The sequence below is a fragment of the Periplaneta americana genome, chromosome 3 (assembly GCF_040183065.1).
Source record: "Periplaneta americana isolate PAMFEO1 chromosome 3, P.americana_PAMFEO1_priV1, whole genome shotgun sequence".
Classification (NCBI taxonomy): Eukaryota; Metazoa; Arthropoda; class Insecta; order Blattodea; family Blattidae; genus Periplaneta; species Periplaneta americana.
In genome coordinates this window covers 5,777,613-5,800,742 of record NC_091119.1, presented here as the reverse complement: position 1 = coordinate 5,800,742, position 23,130 = coordinate 5,777,613, and the positions used below count along the sequence as shown (strand labels likewise).

Here is a 23,130-nt window from a genome sequence, read left to right as displayed (position 1 = left end):
TGAAATATAATTACACAAATATACCGAATTAACTGCGTGCTGAACGTGGTGAAGCAAAATTCAGAGAACATGGACATATCCGCGACACAAAAATAGCAAGTAGACTGACTGACTTACTTGACTGAATTACTGGCTTTTAAGAAACCTGGAGGTTCATTGCCGTCCTCACATAAGCCCGCCATTGGTCCCTATCCTGAGCAAGATTAATCCATTCTCTATCATCATACCCCACCTCCCTCGAATCCAATTTAATATTATCCTCCCATCTACGTCTCGGCCTCCCTAAAGGTCTTTTTCCCTCCGGCCTCCCAACTAACACTCTATATGCATTTCTGGATTAGCCCATACGTGCTATATGCCATGCCCATCTCAAACGTCTGGATTTAATGTTCCTAATTATGTCAGGTGAAGAATACAATGCGTGCAGTTCTGTGTTGTGTAACTTTCTCCATTCTCCTGTAACTTCATCCCTCTTAGCCCCAAATATTTTCCTAAAAACTTTATTAAGGGTGTTTACCCTTAATCTCAAAGTGAGAGTCCAAGTTTCACAACCATACAGAACAATCGGTAATATAACTGTTTTATAAATTCTAACTTTCAGATTTTTTGACAGCAGACTGGATGATAAAAGCTTCTCAACCGAATAATAACAGGCATTTCCCATATTTATTCTGTGTTTAATTTCCTCCCGAGTATCATTTATATTTGTTACTGTTGCTTCCAGATATTTGAACTTCTCCACCTCTTCAAAAGATAAATTTCCAATTTTTATATTTCCATTTCGTACAATATTCTCGTCACGAGACATAATCATATACTTTGTCTTTTCCGGATTTACTTCCAAACCTATCTCCTTACTTGCTTCAAGTAAAATTCCTGTGTTTTCCCTAATCGTTTGTGGATTTTCTCCTAACATATTCACGTCATCCGCACAGGCAAGCAGCTGATGTAACCCGTTCAATTCCAAACCCTCTCTATTATCCTAGACTTTCCTAATGGCATACTCTAGAGCAAACTTAAAAAGTAAAGGTGATAGTGCATCTCCTTGCTTTAGCCCACAGTGAATTGGAAACGCATCTGACAGAAACTGACTTATACGAACTTTGCTGTACGTTTCACTGAGACACATTTTAAGTAGACTGGCAATGATATATTTGACGGAAAGCTAATGGCTATAGAATATTGCGCGGTACTAAATATCTAAATTTCACCCTTACAAAGTCCAACCCTTGCTGGAGTTAATGGAAGACGACTTTGACAGAAGGTTGGGGTTGATGCTGTCTAAATTTCGCTTCTATGTCACTGACAGTTGACGGAGAAATAGGTGGCCAATTTGGATGAGTTTCATTAAAAAGTGTGCATACCTCTTGTTGTGTAAGCATTCTGTCACAAAATCCTATGTTAAGAATATCTTTTCAATAAAATTGTTACCATGGTAACCATAACATAATAACAGTGGTTATATATATAAAATAAATTAAGTATTGCAAAAAAATATGCTCTTTCAGATAATATGAAAAAAACTATAATGTGTCATTTAAAATGTTTCGATGACGTCATAACTCTCACAATAATAGTCGCAAAAATATTTTCTTTCCATAAAAAAAAATCATTTGTAAACACAAGTTATGAGATGTTTTGAGCTGTTTACCTGAAGTCCCATTATTCGATTTTAATTGCAATTATGCATTATTTTTAAAACAAAATCCTGTATAAACCAAAACCAAAATGTTAGCAAACTTGGAAAACGCTGGAGAGAACAATTTTAAAACGAAACGAAACCGAACGGACCTAATTCATGCAGTTTAAAACTGATTATGCTTATTGTGGTTGGCCTCGGTAGCGTAGTCGGTATAGCGCTGGCCTTCTGTGCTCGAGGTTGCAGGTTCGATCCCTGCCCAGGTCGATGGCATTTAAGTATGCTTAAATGCGACAGGCTGATGTCAGTAGATTTACAGACATGTAAAAGAACTCCTGCGGTACAAAATTCCGGCACATCCGGCGACGCTGATATAACCTTGGCAATTGCGAGCGTCGTTAAATAAAACATAATTTATTTTTTTAAGGGGTGTCCTTAAACTTTTGGTAGAAACTGTATTCGTTATGCTTGTACACTGGATTGAACATTTTCAAAAACACGCGAATGCAAACTTTCATAAAGATATGTCTAAGAAGAAACGAAATAAAAAATACAGGGACATCATTTTATTTTTACTTCAATTTTTATTGTACCTGAGTTTTTGAATGTACTTCACTCCCACCCCTTCTACTAAGGAAGTTCCAACTCCACACAGAACCAAGCAGTAATATAGTAAGCAGTACTGAGTTACTGAGTATAGTACGTTCCAGAAATATGTTCGCGTTTTCCACTGACGAAAGAGCTTTCAATATTGAATCATATTTTCGCACAGGTACTGTCCGTTTGCCTACGTCACATCCCGATTTCCCCCACCTGCTTCTGCTCGCCCCTCTGTATTAGCTGGGCTGTCTTAGCTCTTTTCTGAAAACATTAATTTCTCTTAGGAATTGGACGTTTACGTAATATTATACAGCTGTTTAATTTAACTTAAATAAAAGGGCCTCGTTAAGTAATTAACTGTCACGTGATTTCCTCCCTTTCTACAATCCTGCGGCATAACCACTTGGACGGACAGTAGATAGCATGTCTGAGTAATTTTATATTTTCGGGTCGGGCAGAAGTGAAGATTGAATTTACAATACGTAGAGTAGGTACAGAATTATTTCAACATGAGTTACTAGTACGAAGGACGAAACTGGCAATTGGAATTAGATGCAATAGTCTATAGTGCGATAATATGCACAAAAGAACTGAAGCCTGTATCGAAATGAACGGCCACCATTTTCAAAATTGTGTTTAAATATTCATATTATGATTATTTTTCAATTTAACTTCATTCTCTATATTGTACGCTAATGTGTTATAGACAGCATAATATACACCGCATAATGAATACGTTCGCATGGATAACTCACTTCGTGAGTAAAAACACTTATTCTTAATACAGTACTGTACTTTGATTAAAGAAAAACCTAATGAAAATTATCAAACTCAAAATCGCGATATTTCCTAGTTTACGTAAATGGATGAACTACTTTTCTTCCTTCCTATACCTAGTAGAGTGATTTGTGTTTTACGCCAGTATCATCGAACTCCAGTCTTGGAGGGGGGAGCAAGCGGTGTTTCCGGTTCTCTAAAGGTATAGACAGGTTAATATTAAAAATGTTAGTAAAAATAAAATGATGTCCCTGTATATGACAATAGATATGCACCAATTAAAATATATATAGATATTAATAACCAACACAAAATAAAGCTTCGTGTATCATTTCAAAACCACGTAAGCATTCTACGTGTCATTATTATTTCGGACACGATTCACTGACATGAATTATAGACCAATATAGAAGATAATGACAGTAAATTACTGCAGTGAACTTGAAACATTTCTACAGTTCTGAATATTGCAGTCCACCAGGAAGTTAGAAAATACTTATTGTGCTCGTGAGCTCAGCTCTAAATTCTTTCTTCCATTTATGAACGTAATGTTACATATTATGATAATCACAGGTACCTGGGCTGTAATCGGATATAATAGCGTATAAACCACCCTGCTTAGGTCTTACTGAAGTCAAAATTATCCATTATTACAAGAGCTTCTCGGAAATATTACATGAAGTACAGGGACATCACTTTATTTTTACCAACATTTTTAACATTAACCTGGCTATAATCGGAAACACTGTTGCCCCCTTCCATTACAGGAGTTTGATCTTACTAGTGCAATATGTAAACAAATCATTTTACTAGGTATAGGAGGAGAGAAAAGTAGTGTATCCATTTATGTTGTAGGGAAATACGATATTACGATTTTCAGTTTGATCATCACTTTTACGGAATTTATCAAAATACAGTAGAGTAGTAACATTCTTTTCTCAACTTTTCAGGCCGCTATGTTCGTTATGTAATGTCTACTTTATTTAGCATATTAATTACTGGTGTTAACATACAATATAGAGAGTGCATTTAAATTGAGGGGGTCATAAGTAAAGGACTGTAAGTGTACTTAAGTTACTTTTGAGAAAATGGGGTTCAAATATTTAAGCTTTCGTAAAATCGGTGAAATTTTTATTTAAATTTTAATGTGTGATGCGATTAAAATATCCCTTTGCCACTAAAATTTTAGATACTTTTGCTTACACTGGATGCACTTAACTCATGTTATTACAAATGTCACTAGCATTCCTTTGCTTCTAGCCACCTCAATTCAAAATAAGCTAATCTGAATTTTTAAACAAGTTGCTGAAAATGGTTGCCGTTCATTACAATGCAGGCTTCAATTCTTTACGCATATTATTAAAAACATTTTCAAGCATATTCTCTGAAATTGAATTTATCGTTTCTTGAATATAATTTTTTAGTACGATATTATTAATATAGGTTCTTTCTTCTATAGAAAACGCAACCATATTTCTGAAACACACTATACACTGCAGTGTTTACTTCACTGCTTGAAGACTTCGAATGCAACAGCGGCCGTAAGTTTGTGTGTCTGATGGGAGCAAGGACATTGGTGAAGGGGCGGGAGTGAAATACATTCAGAAATGCAGGTACAATAAAAATGCAAGTAAAAATAAAATGATGTCCCTGTACAATTCAGAATTTTACTTGTTTTATTTACAAAAGATCTCCACTATTATAACTGTTAAAATAATTTAATTCTTATTGTAATCTTCATTTTCCTAATAAAAAGAACAAAAGTGTTGCAAATGCAACATCTTCAGTGTCAAACACCGATTGTTTAACATGGGCCCTCCCCATTCTTTATCATAGACCTCAATAAAATTGACTGCAGTGGCTTCAATTTTTATTGTACCTGAGTTTTTGAATGTACTTCACTCCCACCCCCTCTACTAGTAAACTTCCAACCGTCCTCCACACAGAACCAAGGCCGCGTATGCAGTCAGAGTCGCCTTACGATCATAGTAAACTACAAAGTTAGTGAGTACAGTACGTTCCAGAAATATGTTCGCGTTTTCCAGTAACGAAAGAGTTTTCAATATTAAATCATATTTTCGCACAGGTACTGTCATCCGTTTGCCTACGTCGCATCCAGGTTTCTCCATCCCGCTTCTGCTCACCCCTCTGTAAAGGCTAGTGGCTGGGTTGTCTTAGCTCTTTTCTGAAAACATTTACTTTTAGGAATTGGACGTCTACGTAATATTATACAACTGTATAAAATAACTTAAATAAAATGGTCTCGTTAAGTAATTAACTGTCACGTGATCCCCCCCATTTCTAAGACATAACCACTTGGACGGACAGTAGATAGTATGTCTGAGTAATTTTATCTTTTCGGATCGGGCAGAAGTGAAGATTGAATTTACAGTACGTAAGGTACTCTTTTATAGAGTAGGTACAGAATTATTTCAACATGAGTTACTAGTACGAAGGACGAAACTGGTAATTAGAATTAGATACAATAGTCTATAGTGTGATAGTATGAATAAAAGGATTGAATCCTGTATCGAAATTAACGGCCACCATTTTCAAAAATATGTTTAAATGTACATATTATTATCATTTTTCAATTTAACTTCATTCAATATACTGTATGCTAATGTGCTGTAGACAGTATAACATACACTTTTATATACACTTTTTATTTTATTGGGTTATTTTACGACGCTGTATCAACATCTAGGTTATTTAGCGTCTGAATGATATGAAGGTGATAATGCCGGTGAAATGAGTCCGGGGTCCATCACCGAAACTTACCCAGCATTTGCTCGTATTGGGTTGAGGGAAAACCCCGGAAAAACCTCAACCAGGTAACTTGCCCCGACCGGGAATCGAACCCGGGCCACCTGGTTTCGCGGCCAGACGCGCTGACCGTTACTCCACAGGTGTGGAGTAATATACACTACATAACATTTATTGTTAATGCTGTACTGTATTTTGATTAAACAAATACCTAATGAAAATTATCAAACTCAAAATCGCGATATTTCCTAGTTTACGTAAATGGATGAACTACTTTTCTTCCCTCCTATACCTAGAAGAGTGATTTGTTTGTATTTTACGCCAGAATCATCTAATTCCAGTCGTGGAAGGGAGTCGCAAATGGTGTTTCCGGTTCTCAACCGTTAATCCAAAGGTATAGCCAGGTTAATATTAGAAATGTTAGTAAAAATAAAATGATGTCCCTGTACTAAAACAATTTATCTTGGAAAGGAAGTAACAGCGAGCAAATCTGTATTAAACTTTCTGTGAAATTAATGCCATTACTTATGGCTCACCCTGTCTATCATGCATGCATCAATACGTTACGAACAATTAAACTTATTATGATGACGAAGGATAAGCATTACTACGTATCCACTGGAAATGCAGAGTCCTTACTACTGGACGAAGGTCATTCCAGACTTCGAGAAGTCTTATATTTGTATTTTACCTACGACGATAAATGCAGCCATTCGCTGTTTAACAAGCTACCATTCCTTCCTTCCAATATTAAAACGATAAACTAGAGTCTTATTATGTAGTAAAACCCGCATCTAATGTAGTGTATGATTCAATAAAGATTCAGTCTTGGTAGATGATCAGATAAAAATTGAGAAACAATCCTTTTATAACAGTTCCATTATCTTGAGTACACAGAAAACAATAAAATCCCCGAATTCAATGCACACACGAGTTTGTACAACGTTAGTCATGGCTTTGATCTCTGACTGTTGTACCTTAATATCATGGGAAAGAGATCGCGAGCCCGCGGAGTAGCTGTGCAACTATTTATTACATTATAAAGTCGTGATATTGTGGGCAGAACTGCACAAGGTTTATTGTCTTAATGTTGGAGCTGTATTAGTGGAAAATCCTGTAATGAAGCAAGTTACTGGACTGATACTGATATAAAATGCGTAATATTTTTTTGTATTGAGAGGAAATTGATAAAAATTGCAAAATATATACCATAAGATATAAAAGGCATAATAAAATATTACGACTTCTGATTTAAGATTATATAGACCTATAACGTAAACGCAGTTTTGAGGGATTATGTAACGCAAAGCATATAGATCATTATTACATAAGATTTGTGCAATTATTTCTACATCATACCATAAATCAATATTTCTTAAAATGATAATTTATGATGCATAATTCAAAACAACATCCATATCTACAAGAAAATTTATAGACATGAAACTATAAAGGTTCGTCCTTGTAATATTAGGCTAATATTTATCCTTACTTACAAATGCCTTTTAAGAAACCCAGATGTTCATTGCCACCCTCACATAAGCCCGCCATTGGTCCCTATCCTGAGCAAGATTAATCCAGTCTCTATCATCATATCCTACCTCCCTCAAATCCATTTTAATATTATCTTCCCATCTACGTCTCGGCCTCCCCAAAGGTCTTCCTACCTTCGACCTCCCAACTAACACTCTATATGTATTTCTAGATTCGCCCATAGTGCTACATGTCCTGCCCATCTCAAACGTCTGGATTTAATGTTCCTAATTATGTCAGGTGAAGAATACAATGCGTGCAGTTCTGTGTTGTGTAACTTTCTCCATTCTTCTGTAACTTCATCCCTCTTAGCCTCAAATATTTTCCGAAGAACCTTATTCTCAAACACCCTTAACCTATGTTCCTCTCTCAAAGTGAGAGTCCAAGTTTCACAACCATAAAGAACAACCGGTAATATAACTGTTTTATAAATTCTAACTTTCAGATTTTTTGACAGCAGACTGGATGATAAAAGCTTCTCAACCGAATAATAACAGGCATTTCCCATATTTATTTTGTGTTTAATTTCCTCCCGAGTATAATTTATATTTGTTACTGTTGCTCCTAGATACTTGAATTTTTCTACCTCTTAAAAAGGATAAATTTCCAATTTTTATATTTCCATTTCGTACAATATTCTGGTCACGAGACATAATCGTATACTTTGTCTTTTCGGGATTTACTTCCAAACCTATCTCTTTACTTACTTCAAGTAAAATTCCCGTGTTTTCCCTAATCGTTTGTGGATTTTCTCCTAACATATTCACGTCATCCGCTGATGTAACCCGTTCAATTCCAAACCCTCTCTGTTATCCTGGACTTTCCTAATGGCATATTCTAGAGCAAAGTTAAAAAGTAAAGGTGATAGTGCATCTCCTTGCTTTAGCCCACAGAATATTTATCCTTACTAAAATTAAAATTGTAATAATCCTAAGGACAACAGAGACCTCTCTGTGGGTTTTTATTGGTTATTTTACGACGCTTCATCAACAGCTATGGTTATTTAGCGTCTGAATGATATGAAGGTAATAAGGGCAGCGAAATGAGTCCGGTCCATCACCGAAAGTTATCCAGCATTTGCTCTTAATGAGTTGAGGGAAATCCCGGAAAAAACTCAATCAGGTAACTTGTTCCAACCGAATTTGACCCCTGGCCCACTCGTTTCACGGTCAGGATTGCTAATCGCTGGCCCATAGCGGTTCTAATCCCAGGCAGCAGACTTTTAGGACTCAGGGATACAAAAGTTGATCCCACGGTATGACAAATGTCTCAATTCTGGTGGGGAATAGGTTGAAAGATGACTCAACAATATTTCTGTATCTGTTCCAATAAATATTTCCATGAAATGTGTTTTCTTTCTGTAAACGGCCCCAAATATAAATTATACTCGGAAGGAAATTAAACACAGAATAAATATGGTAATTGCCTGTTATTATTCGGTTGAGAAGCTTTTATCATCCAGTCTGTTGTCAAAAAAACGAAAGTTAGAATTTATAAAACAGCCATATTACCGGTTGTTCTGTATGGTTGTGAAACTTGGACTCTCACTTTGAGAGAGGAACATAGGTTAAGGGTGTTTGAGAATAAGGTGCTTATCAAAATATTTGGGGCTAAGAGGGATGAAGTTACAGGAGAATGGAGAAAGTTACACAACACAGAACTGCACGCACTGTATTCTTCACCTGACATAATTAGGAACATCAAATCCAGACGTTTGAGATGGACAGGGCATGTAGCACGTATGGGCGAATCCAGAAATGCATATAGAGTGTTAGTTGGGAGGCCGGAGGGAAAAAAGACCTTTAGGGAAGCCGAGACGTAGATGGAAAGATAATATCAAAATGGATTTAAGGGAGGTGGGATATCATGATAGAGAATGGATTAATCTTGCTCAGGATAGGGACCGATGGCGGGCTTATGTGAGGGCAGCAATGAACCTCGGGGTTCCTTAAAAGCCAGTAAGTAAGTAAACGGCCCCAGGGAAACTTATTTCTTTTTACAGCTCGAGTTGCCAAAATTTGTATAAGAACTTGTTTCGACATTATTTGCACGGTGGAAGAAAAATGTTTTTTTTTTTTATCTGCCCCCATAATAATGTTTTCTTGTTAGTTTTTCAATAGGTCAATATTTACACTAAATAATGACACAGTCCAAGTTTAATATAATATCACGTTGTCTTATTAAAATGTGTAGAGAAATCAGACTGATCTCTGCAGTGTTAATTGCTTTCATACTCGTATAAGCGTCGTTAGAAAGTCGGAACAAAATTCATTAAAATGTAACGAACCAGTGTACAGACATGTAACATTTTCTCTCTTTAATACTAGCACGTAAAGTTTAGACAAAGATAAACAAAAAAAATGGCAGTAATGAGGGTAATCAAAATAATTTATAATCAGGGAATAAATAGCTACAAAAACGACATCATTTTTTGTTAGATTTGACGACTAAAAGTATGGGTATATGAAAACATTTTTACAATGAAATAAAATTCATATTGTATGACTTGAGGCTTTCCCGACGTTTGATATTGAATAACTCTTCTCAGGTTCTCAGCCAGGTGAGTTGGAGATTAGTTTCCAAGCTTTCGACGGCTAGCTCTTCACTTCATCCCTGAAGAAGATGGCAGAGCTAGCCGTCGAAAGCTTGGAAGCCAATCTCCAACTCACCTGGCTGAGAATCCGAGAAGAGTTATTCAAAATTCATATTATAATTTCGTCAGTTTATAACGTTAAAATTCACGACGTAGCTCAGGCAGTAGCGCGTTTTCGTGCTTATCCGGTGCTGCACTCACTTGGGGGTTCGATTCCCGCTTGGGCTGGTTACCTGGTTGGGGTTTTCTAAAGTTTTCTCAACTGTAAGGCGAATATCCGCTAATTCACGACAACTCTGCGGTTTTACCTAGCCAAATACCATCTCGCGATCATTAATTCTATCGACACTAAACACCCTAGTAGCTGACAAAGCGTCGTTAAATAATATAATAAATTTGTATTAACAAAAGCCGCCCTAGATAAGGGTTTGAATAGATCGGCTTACTAATCAATTCATAAAGAATAATCTTTAAAACCAATTGTGTGGCAATTTGAAAGAAAAAAACATTAAGATAAATGATAGGAAATCATTTACAATAAAAGTTTCTTGGGTACAAATGATTACTAATTACAGATAAGGATGATTTTAACACACGAGATCCTATGGCATCAATCGTTGCATCAGAAATTTTATATTGTTTAAGTTGATTTAAAGTTTCACGTGGGATCGTGCCACGGGCACCGAACATGAGCCCAAAAACTGTCCAATGTGTGATGTGGTATTGCGCTCCAAGATGCTGACAACAAGGCTCATAGATGACTTGTTTTTCACGACACACCTCTTGTGGCTGTTGCTCATGCATCTCAAAACGTATTGTGGGATCAAGAATGACACCCTTATCCTTCTGCCGATCAATTATGATGATATCAGCCCGTCTAGTAGAGCCATCAGAAGAGACGCAACCAACCTCCCCATAAACCTCATAGGAAGCATTCTGACGGATTGAAGATGCGATGAGAGAACGAATATACTTTAATATACCATAAGGATATAGTTCTGGAATTTAAGTGGCTGTTATTTTAATTTTATTATTACAATTTATTGGTACATATCTTTCTCGTAGACCAATTCGTTTTCTAGCATTGCTAGTCTTATTAGAATCATCTATTCTGTTATGAGGCAATATATTGATTCTGTGAGCTTAATATTAAATAAAAGAAGCATAGGTCTGTCAAAATGAGGTGAAAAGATGACACTGGCAGTGCATTGAAAAAAACAGACGAAATTCCTATTTTGTAATTTGAAGAAAATGTATGTTTTTATGTTTTAAATAGAATTTTATTTACGAAAAAATATAATCACTTTCATCCGGAACAAATCAACATAACAGATGATGATGATGATGATGATGATGATGATGATGATGTTGATGATATATACGAGGAATTACATTAATTAGTCCACAACTGTGGAGTAACGGTCAGCGCGTCTGGCCGCGAAACCAGGTGGCCCGGGTTCGAATCCCGGACGGGGCAAGTTACCTGGTTGAGCTTTTTTTCCGGGGTTTTCCCTCAACCCAATACGAGCAAATGCTGGGTAACTTTCAGTGCTGGACCCCGGACTCATTTCACCGGCATTATCACCTTCATTTCATTCAGACGCTAAATAACCTAGATGTTGATACAGCGTCGTAAAATAACCCAATAAAAATATATTAATTAACATACCAATTTGTTCGCGATATTTTTTTTTACTTCATTATGTTTTATGAAGCAGACCAATTTGACCATTTTAATCTGACATCGAAATGATAGGAGTTTAACGTCGAATTCCCATTAACAAAAATATTTATAAAGCGATTAAGCAAAACAAAATAACTAATGGACATTTTTCCTGACCTATTCAAAATTCAAACTCACAGCCAAGGTTTGCGTGGGGTCAAATCTGCTGTTTAACAGCTGCATACACGATACACATTTCTGCACATGGTAGGTACTATTATTTTAAACGCAACACATTTAATAGACAATTCACTAGCTGGTCTTGGAGAAAGATGTCAAGTTGCGTTTAACCACAAATGAAAATATCCGATCAGACACTCGCAGCACTAGTATGTAAGAAAGGCTTATCACTATGGCAACAGCCTGGCTCTTCATTTTCCAAGCAGACTGAATTTAATACACACTAATTGCTTACCTAGTAAAATGTTACGTACTGTTATTTTCAACACCACCAAGCAATCTTCATCACCATCTACTACTCACAATCCAACACTACAGTCATTTGTCATTATTACCAAAAGTGTTTGTTTACATACTGTCATTTCGGAGTTGTTCGCACCACGATACACCTGTAATATAGGCAAAATTCGTTCATTTGTAACGCCTTCCTAGCATTCTATTTTAAAAATAATATTCTCGATTTCATGTTCATTCATGCTATAGGTAACACAACAAAATTTCGAAAATGCATGTTAGAATTTGAGGAAGAAATAATTCTGGGCATATCTTTTAAATTTGTATTCATAATAGAAAAAAAAAATGTTTCCTTATTTGAGAAAACAAATTTGCCACTTTAACTAGAAATTTTACGTTTAACTTTATATTAATATATTTACCAAGTTGATACTAGAAATATATAAGAATGTAATTAGGTAAAATTATGAGGAAATTGGGAAGGAGTACAAATGATTTTAATTTTCGTAAAAAATATTTAAATTCAATAAAATGTGAAAATTATTTTAATTTTCTGCTCTTTTACTAAAACAACAAAAATATAAAACAAATGCTTCTTCCCCCACAATACGTCGCGAAAACAAATGAACATCACATCTCATAACAAGTCGGTGTCAGTTTACATTTCCCACACAACATCCCAACTTCTGTCGAGTCGCATTTACCACATGTAAGGTGTAAAATTTCGCGATTTCGAGCCCTCAGTTCGGATCCCGGCCGCAACACTTCCTGCCACCGAGAGACTCAAAGCCTGACTGATCGCGCGGGAAACCTCAGGCCGGGACAGCCCCTGCGTACGAGTCCCGCGCCGGCCGGGCGACTGCTCCTGCGCATGCGCAGACCACCGACTGATAATGAAGCGTGTGGGGGGAAGACAGGCAGTCTCGAATACATATCTGCATCGTCCGTACAGGAGCAAAATAAACGACTTTCTCCACCGAATAAAAACACTAATATTGCGGAGGAGGGGCGTTTGGCGACTTCATAACTGTCAGAAAATGAAAATTAGTCACATTTTTTCTGTGCCCTGTAATGCTCTGATAAGTGTAACAATCCAACCATCACACTTATTTATGCGATGTTTGTTCTTAGCCGATCAAGCACATCTACCTGGATATGAAATCAGTACAGAAAACTATAAGGTCTCGGCAAACCGCAAACTGCGATGACGTAATTTTCGGGAGTAGTCTAATGTTAGCCTATCACCGTTAGTTAAGTCAATATACAGCCTGAACCGAAAGTAATGTCATTAATTTCAGGGGGTTATTCTTTGAGATGTTTCAAACAAAAACGTTTTATACAATTTTTGCTCGTTTTTACTTCCTTTTAAGGCCGATTGTATAAACCATTTAATCTTAGATCAGAGGTTAAATTGATCCTCGTTCTAGCTGAACTTGGAATTTTGTGTTGTATAAAGTCTAATCTGAGATTAATTTGACTTAAACTAAAGTCACCTTTGACTAAAGAAATTTCTCCGATTAAGTTAGATGGTCCAAGTTCAGTTATTTCTTTTCTGTTTGAAATATACGAGTGACAGATTGTGCAAATAAAATATCCATTATTATTATTATTATTATTATTATTATTATTATTATTATTATTATTATTGTTAATATTATTATTTCTTACTTACTTACAAATGGCTTTTAAGGAACCCGAAGGTTCATTGCCGCCCTCACATAAGCCCGCCAGCGGTCCCTATCCTGTGCAAGATTAATCCAGTCTCTATCATCATATCCCACCTCCCTCAAATCCATTTTAATATTATCCTCCCATCTACGTCTCGGCCTCCCTAGAGGTCTTTTTCCCTCCGGTCTCCCAACTAACACTCTATATGCATTTCTGGATTCGCCCATACGTGCTACATGCCCTGCCCATCTCAAACGTCTGGATTTAATGCTCCTAATTATGTCAGGTGAAGAATACAATGCGTGCAGTTCTGTGTTGTGTAACTTTCTCCATTCTCCTGTAACTTCATCCCGCTTAGCCCCAAATATTTTCCTAAGCACCTTATTCTCAAACACCCTTAACCTATGTTCCTCTCTCAGAGTGAGAGTCCAAGTTTCACAACCATACAGAACAACCGGTAATATAATTGTTTTATAAATTCTAACTTTCAGATTTTTGGACAGCAGACTGGATCATAAGAGCTTCTCAACCGAATAATAACAGGCATTTCCCATATTTATTCTGCGTTTAATTTCCTCCCGAGTGTCATTTATATTTGTTACTGTTGCTCCAAGATATTTGAATTTTTCCACCTCTTCGAAGGATAAATCTCCAATTTTTATATTTCCATTTCGTACAATATTCTAGTCACGATACATAATCATATACTTTGTCTTTTCGGGAATTACTTCCAAACCGATCGCTTTACTTGCTTCAAGTAAAATTTCCGTGTTTTCCATAATCGTTTGAGTATTTTCTCCTAACATATTCACGTCATCCGCATAGACAAGAAGCTGATGTAACCCGTTCAATTCCAAACCCTGCCTGTTATCCTGAACTTTCGTAATGGCATATTCTAGAGCGAAGTTAAAAAGTAAAGTAAAGTATTATTATTATTATTATAATTATTATTATTATAATTATTATTATTATTATTATTATTATTATTATTATTATTAATATTAATAGATATGGTAGGTACATTTTTTTTTCAATTTCTTGCCTTAATACACAAACAATCTTATATTTTATAAGGCTCTATCGTGTTCAGGTGTATGAAATAACATAACCCATAATTAGGCCTATATTATGTTTATAACAACCATTAATTATTAATGGATATGATAGGTACATTCATAAATTTTCAATTAACTGTATTACTAAATGAAAATTGTCGTTTTATAAAGCTTTATTATGTTTAGCAGTATCGAACACCATAACATGACAACAATTTGGAGAACGGTCAATCTTCTTCTTATTGTCCGCCATTATTTACAATGCACAAAACAAACCAGTGTCTCCAACAGAGTGTACGGAAAGTCGCCAAAAAGTAGTTGGAAAGTAGCTAGATTTCCCATTATTAACAAAGAAAAATTAAATTTTGTCACTATGGGGTGCTAAAAAGGTCGCTAAATCCCTATTTAAGCAATATAAAAGTTAAAAGAAATTGTAGTTGAAAAAGAGTTAAAGTCGCTAAATTGGCAACGCTGAACAAACCTGAACAACACGGCCCGCGCATCACATACTTCACCTGTTTATGCGATGTTGCCAAATCCTTTTCACGTGAACTTAGATTGCATTTGAACCAAGGTAATTTGATCGCAGAAAAGTTTTATACAACAGAAGAAGTGTCTGAACACGGTTCACTTTCCGAACTTCGATCAAAATTGATCTTTAGTCAGGGAGTTTTATACAATTGGGCCTTAGAGATAAAAATTGTTTCATATGTAACATTTCATAGCGTGTTTTGTGAGAGCCATTGATTTAATTCCCAATATGCTCTGACAATTTAAGATGTCAGTGTGTCATGATAAATTATTGAACACATTTTAGTTTTGTCCTTTCAGGGCCGGTATTATAAACGCCATTTAAACCTTACGTTCAGTTTAAACTGAAGTTTTTCGTTCTGCTTCGTATTATAAACCTTAACTACCAGTTAATCTTGAGTTAACTTGAGTTTAACTTGATCGGGAGTCCTCTGTCGTTTAAACTGCAGTTCAAGCTTCAACAATGCAAGATGGCGGATTCCGCAATACACATGGATATTGCAGATGTTTTCCAAGAACTTATGAGTGACGATATGTGAGTGATCAATATTACTGAACGACCAAGGCGGCCAAGAATTTTTCGAAATGGAGTGCACCAGTTTGAAATATAAACGATTATAAGTTTTGAAACAGATTGAGGCTTTCGAAGCAGAAGTCCTACCTACAGAATTAGGGTTATATTCCTAACCTTGTTTCGAAAAATTGAAACTGGGATATAACACGCAACAAAAAAATGAGAAAGTGCAAAAATATGTGTTTCAGGGTTTGAATTTAAAGATTATTTGAAAAGATAAATGATTTCTTTTTTATTTTTGAAAACATTCTGTTGAATCTCTGCATCAGTTACTAGTAGCGCTGCGCTATTTTTCCTCTGGTAGTAGACATACTGAAAACGATGTAAGATTTCGGAGGTGTCCATAAATCTACTATAAACCTATTGCGCATGGTACTGTGTGGCAGACAGTCTGCTGGTAAGATTTACTATGGGACTTGATTTATAAACACTAATAATATTACCTAATTTTACAAGACTTGTAAAAAAATTGTTTGACTGAATTCTGTTTCATAATTATTCTAGACAACACATAAAATACGCACACTAATATTATTACTTCATTACTCAGTTGATTCTGTATGGAGTTACGTCGCAGAAGGCCATGCAAGGTTTAGTTTGGCTGCATTGTGTTTGGGAGTATAACGTTGGTAGTCAGCGTTAAGAAACTATTTGAGGTTAAGTCTGACAAGCATATTGAAGTAATTACGCGATATTGGTCCTCTTTCGGTTTTTTTTTTATGATACTCTCTCTGACATCGGAGAACAAAGATGTTTCTTAATGAAGATTCTCCAAGAGCGTCGGCTATTTTTAATCAATAATATAATTAAACAGTTGCGATGTTCTTCTTTTCTTTCCTAGCAGTAATACCAACCGTATTCCACTACGGTTTAACTTAACCGAGACTCTGTAATACGGCAGGTTGAGTTAAACTCATGGTTAGGTTTAACTTAGGTTTAACATAATCTTTAGATTAACCGTATTTATAAAACTGGACCTAAATGTGCAAAAATTTGATCCGAACAAGTGTAGCATTGTAAAATTCCTTTGTGCGAGATCGTGCGTATTTGCTTGGTTTCGGCACAAAACCAATCCGCAGAAAGTGTAAAATTCCACATTCAGTATTCCCAACCTAACACACATAACAATTTCCCTCTTCTTATCGCTTAAGTGACATATTGATTTTACTGCATTAGGCTTTTAGCATGTTATTTTTAGAGACGTTTAACATAGTAATAATTATAAATTGGAAACTTACCACTGCAATTTCACCTAAATTGTACTGTTAATTATTGTTTTTAAATATTTGCAAAAATTAAGTAAACTCTACAACTCCACCGAAGTTACTGCATTCGTGATGCAAGTAACATTAAGGAAGCCGTGAAAAATTCAACGAGATTCCAGATGCCGATGTTATTACTGCAATATGTTATATAAATAATATTGTTAAAATATTAAAATGAAAAATAAATCATTACGTAACCTTACCGTTTGTTTTAAGTTCGCATTTATAGACTGCGGGGGAAAAAAAGACAGACGTATATCACGGCCTGCTGGAGTATAGTAAACACAGAAAACATTTTAAAGCAACAATGTTGAAGATAGATATTTTCGTTTTCCAAAATTGCCGTCATTGAACAGAAACCAAGATGGAGATTTCATTGCAACTAATTAGAAATTCCTCTTTCAGGTATGTAATAAACTATCTTCGCACAAAATAATGTACGATACACAAGCGGTATGTTTTCTTTCAATTTTCGGAAATTAAAAAAGCTCAACTACGTTTCGCTTTTTCAAACTTTTCCTCGAACATGAAAACTTCAACATACCGCTCTTGTAACGCATATTACTATTGCAGAACGAATGAATAAGTTTTGAAATGGTTTTTTGAACTAAACTTTTCAACTGTAAACAGTAACGTCGTTCATATTGTTGAATGGAATTTCGTGAGGGGGCACTACGACACAACACTGCGACCTTTAACGATCTGCTGCGCTAACCCTCGAGCTAAGCGCATTCCCGAACACACACCGGTTGACTACACTAAGGTTCGCTGCGCACCCAGGTTTCGAGCAGGCAATCTCCTCCCCCACGTCCCTATGCCAACCCCCTCCGTGCATCGCCAGTCGGCGTTCGGGCAATGCTGTGAAATGATACGAAATGAAGAAATGGTAACGGAATTATGTAGATGCCTAATCTGGAAAAACGGGAGAACCCCGAGACACTCCAACTGCAACCTTGTCCGCCATAAGTTTCACCACGGGTTTTTCAATGAAAACCGGGACTGCAACCCGGACCACCTGCATGCTAGGCTGAAGGTCTAACGACTCAGCCACGACAGGGGACATCCGTAATATGGCAAAGGAGCTAAATTGTTGCTAAGCGGATGAAATGTGTGATACTTAGGCTATTCTTACACAAAGTCATTGTTTTGCAAAACACATTAATACAGGGACATCATTTTATTTTTACTTCAATTTTTATTGTACCTGAGTTTTTTAAGGTATTTCGCTCCCACCCCTTCTACTAACGAAGTTCCAACTGTCCTCCACACAGAACCAACGCCGCATATAGTAAACAGTACTGAGTTAGTGAGTATAGTACGTTCCAGAAATATTTTGCGTTTTCCAGTGACGAAAACTTTCAATATTGAATCAAATTTTCGCACAGGTACTGTCGTCCGTTTGCCTACGTCGCATCCCGATTTTCCCCACCTGCTTCTGCTCGCTCCACTGTAAAGGCTAGTGGCTGGGCTTTCTTAGCTCTTTTATGAGAACATTAATTTCTGTTAGGAATTAATTGGACGTCTACGTAATATTATACAACTGTTTAAAATAACTTAAATAAAAGGCCTCGTTAAGTAATTAACTGTCACGTGATTTCCTCCCTTTCTACGACCCTACGACATAACCACTTGGACGGACAGTAGATAGCATGTCTGAGTAATTTTATCTGTGCGAGTCGGGCAGAAGTGAAGATTGAATTTACAGTACGTAAGGTACTCTTTTATAGAGTAGATACAGAATTATTTCAACATGAGTTACTAGTACGAAGGACGAAACTGGTAATTGGAATTAGATGCAATACTCTGTAGTGCGATAATATGCACAAAAGAACTGAAGCCTGTATCAAAATTAACGGCCACCATTTTCAAACATGTGTTTAAATATCCATATTATGATTATTTTTCAATTTAACGTCATTCTCTATATTGTACGCTAATGTGCTGTAGACAGTATAATATACACTGCATAATGAATACGTCCACATGGACAGCTCAGTTCGTGAGTAAAAACACTTAGGGCCGTATTCATAGACATTTTTAGCGCGGGCTTCCGGTGGATGATCAGCGTTTTTCGTATTCATAAACCAGTGTTAGCGATAGGATATGATTTGAATTCTGTACTAGTAACCAGTGGATAACCAGGGCTAGCTTAGTACGCTCATAGCGCGTGCTGCGAAATGTCTATGAATAGCACCCTTATTGTTAATACTGTACTGTATTTTAATTAAACAAAACCTAATGAAAATTATCGAACTCAAAATTGCGATATTTTCTAGTTTACGTAAACGGATGAACTACTTTTCTTTCCTCCTATACCTAGCAGAGTGATTTGTTTGTATTTTACGCCAGTATCATCGAACTCCAGTCGTGGAAGGGGATACCAAACGGTGTCTCCGGTTCTCAAATTTAATTCAAAGATATTGCCAGGTTAATATTAAAAATGTTAGTAAAAATAAAATGATGTACCTGTATAAGTAATTTGGTTCTGAACATAGATTTCTGGACAGTTCCTTACGTAGATTAACCTAATCGATGAAGATATACTTGCGATTATAAATTACCTACTTCTTAAGGTACAATCGAAAAACTGTCCCGAAATTTTTAGGTCTTCTTAATTTCAGAGAACAACCAATCAAGGAATACGCTCTGGGGCTAGCAAAGATATTCTCGAAACATTCAAGAAGAAATCTTATGTAAACTAATAAATTAGCGACATCTTTTTGTTGACATTATCGTGAAAGTTTCTTGATTTCTGAACAATAAGAATCACCACACCATTAAGCTGCACTCATTAGTCCATATCGCAATACATAACCAATTCAGTGATCCATATAATTGCTCTGTTGTTATTATTATTAAGCAGTTACGTTGGCTAAATTCGCACGACCATATTATATAATGTCACTTTCCAGTCTTCACGCTGGAAATTCATAACATAAATGAAAAATGAAGAGTTTCGATACACTCTGTTTATTAATTAATTTTATCATTTCTTTTAAGTGTCTTTCGAACTATGCAAATTGTTCAGAGATATATACTGGCACAGATACGTAGACGACATACTCATACTATACAAAGGAAACAAACGACAAACACAAAAACTACACCAATATATAAACAAAATATTCTCAAAACTCCAATACACACTGGAACTCGAAAACAATAACTCCATAAATTTCCTAGACATCACTATAACAAAAGTTGACAACAAACACACCTTCAAAATATACAGAAAACCAACCACCACCACCACAGACCTACACAACACATCTAACCACCCCATACAACACAAACATGCTGCATTCAGGACAATGGTACACAGATTACTGAACATACCCATGAGCCAACAACACTACAATGAAGAAGTGAACACAATCAAATACATAGCACAAGAAAACGTTACAATCCAAACATAATAGACAACATCATAAGGACGACAAAACAAAAACTTAACAAACACAAAAACACAACACAAACACAAGAAATACGTCACACTAACATACGAAAACAAAAACACACACAAGATCGCATCCTCATTCAGAAAACAGAAATACAACATAGCATACAGAACAGAAAACACACTACAAAGACATCTCAACACACAAACAAATAAATACAACCACACAGGCGTGTACAAACTCACATGCAATAGTTGCGACAGTTTCTACATTGGACAGACAGGCAGATCATTCCAAACTCGATACAAAGAACACATTAAAGCAATAACCAGAGGACACAAACATCTACATACGCTGATCACATAACTAATGCTAACCACACATACAATAACATAAATACAGACATGGAAATCCTACACATACAACCCAAGAACCAAAAACTCAACACAGTAGAACAATATGAAATATACAGACACACTAAAACACCCTAATCAAATTCTCAACACACAGATCAATTTCAGAACACACACACACTATTTGACACCACATTTCAATACTTTTCAACAATCGAACGCACCCACACAACAGGCAGCGAAGTTCGAGATGACGCCGAGATCTAGTAGGCTCTGAGGATTGTGTGAAGAAGCACCGAAACAGCTGTAAGCCGCACATGCTTACATAATTAACACGAGTAAGATCGCCATTTAATCAATTATTTGTAATAAAATGACTATGATGATACGCCAAGAGAGGTATCCTATGTGAAATCAAAATATTTGGAGAAACTTGCTTCATAGTTGCTTTGTTCATCACGAACCGTGATCCACATGGAGCGAAATCCTCATATCTGTACATAAAAAGTTGGAGTGAATTTTTTTTAGACACAGAAAAACGAGGTCCGAATTACAAGACGGAGAAAAAGTGAAAATTCAGAGCTATTGAAATCGTCTTGCGTCAGAAGGGACAAGGAAATAAGCAGAAAAACATGGATTTTTAATTTATTGTTCATTCATATGTTGGATTTTACGCTTGTTTGTACTCCCGAACTGTTACGTATGTTTCTCGATATTCGAACAGTAAGTACCAAAGCTGTGTGAAAATTTGATTGTTGATTGCTGGCAAAATGAAGCAAAGCAAATGTATTTCAACCCAGTTGCTGTCATTCAAATAAAAAAATATATAGGGTTAGGTTACATCGGATAAAGTGTCAAGTGTTTTAGAGGGGAATACGTGTATGCGGTCTGGTGAAATAAAATGCTACATTAGCATTACTTTTAGGCACGCAGATCGTATCGTCAGGTTGATCTTGTACAGGGACATCATTTTATTTTTACTTCAATTTTTATTGTACCTGAGTTTTTGAATGTACTTCACTCCCACCCCTTCTACTAAGGAAGTTCAACCGTCCTCCATACAGATCCAAGACCGCATATACAGTCATAGTAGTCTTACGGTCATAGTAAACAGTACGTTCCAAAAATATGTTCGCGTTTTCCAGTAACTAAAGAGCTTTCAATATTGAAACATTTCCGCACAGGTACTGTAGTCCATTTGCCTACGTCGCATCCCGGTTTCCCCCACCTGCTTCTATTCGCCTCTCTGTAAAGGCTAGCGGCTGGACTGTCTTAGCTCTTTTCTGAGAACATTAATTTCTGTTAGGAATTGGACGTCTACGTAATATTATACCCATACAACTGTTTAAAATAAATTAAATAAATAACTCGGTAAGCAATTAACTGTCACGTGATTTCCTCCCTTTCTACGACCCTGCGACATAACCATTTGGACGGACAGTAGATAGCATTTCTGAGTAATTTTATCTTTTCGGAACGGGCAGAAGTGAAAATTGAATTTACAGTACGTAAGGTAATCTTTTATAGAGTAGGTACAGAATCATTTCAACATGAGTTACTAGTACGAAGGACGAAACTGGTAATTGGAATTAGATGCAATAGTCTGTAGTGCGATAATATGCACATTAGAACTGAAGCCTGTAACGAAATGAACGGCCACCATTTTCAAAAATGTGTTTAAATATCCATATTATGATTATTTTTCAATTTAACTTCATTCTCTGTATTGTACGCTAATGTGCTGTATACAGTATAATATACACTGCATAATGAATACGTCGGCATGGAAAGCTCAGTTCGTGAGTAAAAACACTCATTGTTAATACTGTACTGTATTTTAATTAAACAAGAACGTAATGAAAATTATCAAACTCAAAATCGCGATATTTCCTAGTCTACGTAAATGGATGAACTACTTTTCCTCCCTCCTATACCTACTAAAGTGATTTGTTTGTATTTTACGCCAGTATCATCGAACTCCAGTCATGGAAGAGGGTAGCAAATGGTGTTAACGGTTCTCAACCGTAAATCGAAAGGTATGGCCAGGTTAATATTAGAAATGTTAGTAAAAATAAAATGATGTCCTTGTATAAAAATTGTAGATAATTTTGATGACAGTAAATATAAAATTATACATGGCCAAAATTGGACTGAGTGAGTTTTGGAATCATGCTCTTCAATTTTGTAAACCGGTGTGCTTGTATCTCGTCGAAGACATGCAAAAGAAAAACCTTTGAGAGA

The 23,130-nt window shown here is 36.1% G+C and overlaps 1 protein-coding gene across 2 annotated transcripts in view; it reads right to left on the bottom strand.

Annotated features, from left to right (window-relative positions):
* The window catches only part of LOC138695771 (uncharacterized), a 733,436-nt gene that overhangs the window by 521,304 nt on the left and 189,002 nt on the right, over positions 1-23,130 (bottom strand). The window contains exons 1-2 of one of the 2 annotated variants that reach the window (XM_069819952.1): positions 12,750-12,889; positions 12,047-12,200 (exon numbers count right to left, since the gene is read on the bottom strand). The exons of the other annotated variant lie outside the window; for it this stretch is intronic. The gene's annotated coding sequence lies outside the window, so the exon portion shown is untranslated. Of the gene's footprint in view, positions 1-12,046; positions 12,201-12,749; positions 12,890-23,130 lie in introns of those variants that run through there. 2 annotated transcript variants of the gene reach the window in all.